This window comes from Tachysurus vachellii, chromosome 2 (assembly GCF_030014155.1).
Source record: "Tachysurus vachellii isolate PV-2020 chromosome 2, HZAU_Pvac_v1, whole genome shotgun sequence".
NCBI lineage: Eukaryota > Metazoa > Chordata > Actinopteri > Siluriformes > Bagridae > Tachysurus > Tachysurus vachellii.
The window spans coordinates 29,728,414-29,734,926 of record NC_083461.1 but is presented as its reverse complement, the minus strand read 5'-3'; the positions used below and the strand labels follow the sequence as shown (position 1 = coordinate 29,734,926).

General features: G+C 38.7%; 1 long non-coding RNA gene across 1 annotated transcript; it reads right to left on the bottom strand.

The window, feature by feature from the left end:
- Nucleotides 1-2,753: 2,753 nt before the first annotated feature.
- LOC132860618 (uncharacterized) lies at nucleotides 2,754-5,549 on the bottom strand. Its single transcript, XR_009649863.1, has 3 exons — nucleotides 5,391-5,549; nucleotides 3,552-3,621; nucleotides 2,754-3,077 (listed from the first exon to the last, which is right to left on the bottom strand). It is a non-coding gene; the product is annotated as an uncharacterized LOC132860618 (long non-coding RNA).
- Between the last annotated feature and the right edge of the window lie 964 nt (nucleotides 5,550-6,513).

The following is a 6,513-nucleotide window of genomic DNA, read 5'->3' as shown; positions in this document are numbered from 1 at the left end:
GTGGGTCAGTTTGTGCTTGGACTCTGTTCTGCATCACTGCTCTGATTAGAAGTATGAGTCTAATGAATAAATGAACAAGAACAAAGAGAGGACAGAAAGAGAAAAGGAACATACAGCAAAAAATAAATAAACAAAACAAAATAGAAGAACAAGTAAGAAAAAGAAAAACAACAAAAAAGGAAAAAAAGAAATGAAACAGCCAATAATGTAAACGGAAAAACAGGTCAAAAAAGATGGAAAGAAAAAAAACAGGACAAGAAAGAAAAGGAAAAGTCAGGCAGAAAAGGAAAGAAAGTCAGCAGCAAAAGGAAAAATATAATAAGGAAAAACAGGAAATAATTGAAAGATAAACATCGACAAAGGGATAAATAAACAAAATAAAGTTAGTAATATTGTAGAAAAAATATACAGCAAATGTATGGAAGAAAGGAAGAAAAGGAAAAACATGAATAAAAACAAGAGAAAAATGCCAAAAGGAAGGGAGAAAAAAACAAGGTAAAAAGGGGAGAAAAATCAGGAATATGGAAAGAAAGCCATGAAAGGAAAAAGAAAAAGAATTTAGCATTTTTCTTTTTAGTCCTGTTTTGTTTATTTATTTATTTTAATCTTTTTCATGTGCATTTCCTCTTTTTTACCTTTTCATATTTGAGCTGTACAGTGATGTCATCAGTGACATACGTTAGGTGCACAGCTTTGAGATTTTCTCTAACACACTGATCGAACTCATCATGCACTCGCTCTAAATCACTGAACAATGATTCAGGTGTGTTAGAGCAGAATGAGAAAATGCCCCTCACTCGCTGCCACAGTGTCACCCCTGAGGTCACCATTCTGTAGTAGTGACAAGAAAGCTGGAAGTCGGAAACGCTCGACCTGCCAAAGACCTGCTCGGAAGCTGCTGGGCTCTGAACTGAGTGTCAGAATGATCCATGAATAAACATGCAATGATGGCCACTGCGCGTGTGCTGCTCACTTGGCATTGGTGTGAGGAACTCATGAGGAACTAGTTGGCAGAAGGGTCAAAGACAGGGCGCCAAAAAAAAGCACTTCCCGTGTGTCCACTGGGCTTTAGCACACTCTTTATACAAGCAAACACCAAAATTTCCCCCATCTCTCTTTCTCCACATAGCCCACAGGCAGCCTGAGGAAAAGCCATTGATCATGTACTTCATAAAAACAGACCTGCTGAACCTCTGAACACTGAAGAAAAAGCTAAAGTACTCACTTTTAGTTAGAGAGAGAGAGCGAGAGAGAGAGAGAGAGAGAGAGAGAGAGAGAGAGAGAGAGAGAGAGAGAGAGAGAGAGAAAATGTTCTTTTCTTTTATTGAAACACAACATGATGGAGCAGAGCTTTGCTCTATACTTCAACGTTCTGATCTCTCTGACCCATTTGTCTCGTCCGAATGTCTGGCATTCGTTAAGGTTCAGACTCTTCGTGGTCAGTAAGAGGGAAATTGACTCTAGACTATACGATTGGTCCCAACAACAGGCACTTTAGATCACTTTTATTCATGCTGTGAATATCTAGGTTGAAAGGAAAAATGAGAGGAAATATATATCTTTGTCTGAGTGTGTGGAATCAAAAAAGGGGTTTTAGCCACTGGTTTAACACAAACTGCCACATTGTTCTTGTTATAAAACTTTATGTACCAAGTTGGTTATCTTGTGTTCTCCCAATTTAATCATCTGCATATTTCTATCCATGCCCTGGCTCTCATATGTCCCAAAACAACTGCAAGTGTTAAGATGAGGACTAGCATACTGTAGGCTTCCTCTGACACCTTCTTTTTTTTAAATTATCTGCTGAAAACTTCCATCTTCCACAAACAGAAGCTCAGAAACACCCATGATTGGCTAGTGGCACTCTACACCAGTGATGTCCAAGCTTCTCTTTAATGGCCCAGTGTGTGTGTGTGTGTTATTTTAGTCACATCTTCTTCCACCTGTTTCATCAGTTGATCTTGGCTTTCACTAGACGTCTGATTGATTTGAATGAAAACCCGAGACTGAATACATTAGTATACATCAGGTGATCTACATCGTCCTTGACAGTAGCATGTAACACAACACAGCATGGTCAATAAATAGTACTGAAGACGTAATTTCTTGTTCATGTGTGTGTAGTTTTTCTGTACTGTCTTTTATGCAGCATTGTGTAGTCTATGGTGTTGTCGAATACGTTTACATCTTGTTGTATTGTTTGTTTTACAATTGCATATATTACCACACAATAATCCAACCATTTGAATGACATTTGGTGTGCAAGTGTCCGAATTTCACTGTGAACTCTTACTGTACCGTCTATTGTCCTGTGTATTTGTTACCTGTTGTGGCTGTTTGTTGTACATTTACAGCTATACATTGGCGCTTTGGAGAAACATACACACTATACACTCACTTGGTGCCTGATATACACAGACCTTGTTGCCTGGCTGAATGACAAAGATCACTTTGACTTTAGCTCCAAATGTATTTCAAATATATTTATACAGTGTGTCCCAAAAGTCTTCATGAAACATGGACGCCAGTCAACTTCCATAGACGCTCACTTCTCGGTCGGTCCGCAACATGTGCAGTCTTTGTGAATTTGTTAATAGGTTTGGGGACATCATAGAGCGCTGGCTCAAGAGTCGACCACAGAGATGTGAGGAAAACAGAGGACTATATTTGGTGACTTTTGAGACACCATGTAATTTGTCTAGCACTGAGAATACAATATTTTTATATGAAAGAAAATACTTTCCATTTAGAGGTTCCAGAAAATAGCTTAGTTTTTTATTTTATTTTCAGTACAATTCTATCACTCATTCACACTGATAATCTGCTCTCTCACACACACACACACACACAAATATTCTAATTATTATCAGGTGAAATATACAAAAATAACTTAGCCCGGATTGATTTCATGTTACTCAAGGTTCTGGAGAGGCATTAGGGTCTGGAAAGGAATGTTAATGGTATGTTTTAAAGCGCTGGTGTGCGGAACCAGGGCAGGGACTGGATTCGGTGGTAAAAGGTTAGCAAGAGATCAGCTGAAGCCACAGCTGAAGCCACAGGACACAGCCATCAGACAACTGCAAAAGAACAGGAGAGGAAATATTTAGACCCAGTTCTGTTTAAACATGCAACAGATGCTTATTTCCTGTAGCCGAAACAAAAAAACTAATCAGCAGATGAGTGAGTCATGGTCTACACACACATACACTAAAGAAACATGATCAAGTATGCTTGTATTTGAACACGTGCTGAACATTTGCTGAAAAAGGCAGGAACATGTACTTCTATATCACTAAAGTGTGACTGGTTTGACAGAACGTTTACACTATGATTTCTAATGGAAGAAGAAATGTTCCGGGGAATAAAACGAGTCTCTTTTGTTTGTGTACACATACTTTCTTTTTCTAACAACCCTACTGTGCATATTGACTCGACTGATCTGAGAACATCGGAACTGAGCAGCAATTACACGATGTCTGTTTTGAAAAAAAACTATGAGATGTAGACACATTTTCATTACGGAACATGTGAGGTGTGTGTGTTTTGCGCACTTTAACAGTCATCTCTTCTGCAGATGAGCCACAGTCTTGGGTCCTTTCATCTTGTCCAGATTTCAGAAACCTACAATTACAGACAGGTACATGATTATTTACAGTTTTCAATATTTTCCAGCAGATTTATTAGCAGTGGATTATGATATTAGAAATGCAGTAAATGTGGTGCAGAGTCATTGAACACAAATAGTGCATTTCAACTGACCATCTGAATTCTAACATCTGCTTGAAAGTTAAGTGCTAAAATGTTATCGTTTGAATACGCCTTAATCAGGAGATTGTATTGTGGACGATCAGCATCTGTCTAATAACCACAAAAGAAGCACTAGCTTTCTGACAGTCAGGAAACAAAAGGTGAGACTGGGAGGTGTTTCCGCCAGTATTCGGACAGTCAGCACTGGTACTCCTCAGGGATGTGTGCTCTCCCCACTGCTATTCTCCCTCTATACCAATGACTGCACTTCAAGTGTCCCAACTGTTAAACTCCTGAAATTTGCAGATGATACTACACTCATCGGTCTCATCCAAGATGGTGATGAGTCTGCATACCAGCAGGAGGTGAAGCGGCTGGTGCTATGGTGCAGTCAGAACAGCCTAGGGCTAAACACCCTCAAAACTGTGCAGATGATAGTGGACTTTAATAAAGACCCCTCAACACTACTCGCCCTCACAATATCCAACAGCCCTGTGTCTTCTGTGGAGTCCTTCAAGTTTCTGGGCATTAACATTTCCCAAGACCTGAAATGGGATTGCAACATAAACTCCATCATCAAAAAGGCCCAGCAGAGGATGTACATTCTACATCAATTAAGGATGTACGTTCTGCCACAGGAGCTGTTGATGCGCTTCTACACTGCAGTCATTGAATCTGTCCTGTGCACATCCATCACCATCTGGTTTAGAGCAGTAACAAAACAGCACAAGAACAGACTGCAACGCACAGTAAAAACAGCAGAAAAAATAACTGGTGCCCCCCTGCCCACTCCCCAGGACTCACCATACAAGAACCAGAAACCGGGCAGGAAAAATCATCACTCACCCTTCGCACCCTAAACACCACCTCTTTCAGCTTCTCCTCTATGGCAGGCACTAGAGCTTTGTTTACCAAAACTGCCAGACACAGGAACAGTTTCTTTCCCCAGGCCCCTTATCACCCTGATTAACAACACACCATAATTATATTCCCTGCTTCATATCTATAAGTAGTGCATTATCAGAACCGCCAGTCATCACATCATCAGTATATGTTACACACACTACTGCATATTGTACAAAAAGCATAATATTACACAATACTCTTATTTGCACTACCAGGCACTCTCACATTTTATGTACATAACCGATCTGTCATATTCAATATTCGTATTTAATACTCGTACTGTCTATTGTATCACATCTGTATTGTCTTGTATAGTATAGTGTTATTTATGTCTATATTGTCTTGTATAGTACAGTGTTATTTATGTCTGTATTGTCTGGTATAGTGTTATTTGTGCCTGTATCATGTTATATCTATGTTTTATAATATGCTTATTATATTATAACTTTTTCCACAACTTTAGATTAACAGTATTTGTTGTCTGTGTGTGAAGTTTATAAGTTAATAACACAAATAAACTAGTTCACAAATCGAAGAATTCTAATATCTAGTAACGTTAAACTACACGCTAGAGAAATCTGATATACTTTAGAAATTAAAACGTACAATTTATACAAGGAATAACTAAGTTGCGCAATAATAAACGTGAGTACGTGACGTTATCCACGCAGCTAGCTAGCTTGTTAGCACGTAGCCTGCATAAGTGTGTAACGCTATCGTTATCCATTTCGTCTTACCGTTTATGGAACAACAAAATACACGAAGAGAAAAAATGCGATGTCGAACAACATAAAAACCCAAAAGTCGAACCAGTAAGAATGTTTGGCTAAAGAAACCGCCAACTTCTTGTCATCCCCAGTCCCCATAGTGATACAACTACTTCCTGTTTCTGTCAGTGACCGGAAATGGCGAGTTCTTTAAAAAAAAAAAAAAAAAATAAATAAATAAATAAATAAATAAATAAATAAATAAATAAATAAATAAAATAAAATTAAATTAAATAAATTAATTAACAAAAAATTCAGACATAAGGAAGTTAAAATAAACCGAATATTGTTACGATGTAGAAAACGGATTTACGGCTGTATTAAAAAAAATAATTAATTTATTAATTAATTAATTAAAATAAATAAATAAATAAACAAATAAAAATAAAATAAACTTCTACTATTACTACTACTAGTTCTGAATAAATGCATGTCTGAAATAAATCATGACATAAATCTAGCTGCCTCCTCTCTAAATAAAATATAAAGCAAAAAATAAAATAAATAAATAAATAAATAAAGTGGGGGCACGGTGGCTTAGTGATTAGCACGTTCGCCTCACACCTCCAGGGTTGGGGGTTCGATTCCCGCCTCCGCCTTGTGTGTGTGGAGTTTGCATGTTCTCCCCGTGCCTCGGGGGTTTCCTCCGGGTACTCCGGTTTCCTCCCCCGGTCCTAAGACATGCATGGTAGGTTGATTGGCATCTCTGAAAAATTATCCGTAGTGTGTGATTGCGTGAGTGAATGAGTGTGTGTGTGTGTGTGCCCTGCGATGGGTTGGCACTCCGTCCAGGGTGTATCCTGCCTTGATGCCCGATGACGCCTGAGATAGGCACAGGCTCCCTGTGACCCGAGGTAGTTCGGATAAGCGGTAGAAGATGAATGAATGAATGAATAAATAAAGTTCTGAGTAAAATCCTTGGCTTTCCTCCATGCTCTGTCCTCCCTGAGAAGCTGAAGTGAAGTGCACCTAGTACCCGGTTTGATGCGTAGGTTGATGTACGATAGCTAACAGCTACACAGTTTGATAATGATTGAAAATGTATACTCCATATGAGCAGCGGTATTTGGATACCTGACCATCACAGCCATAT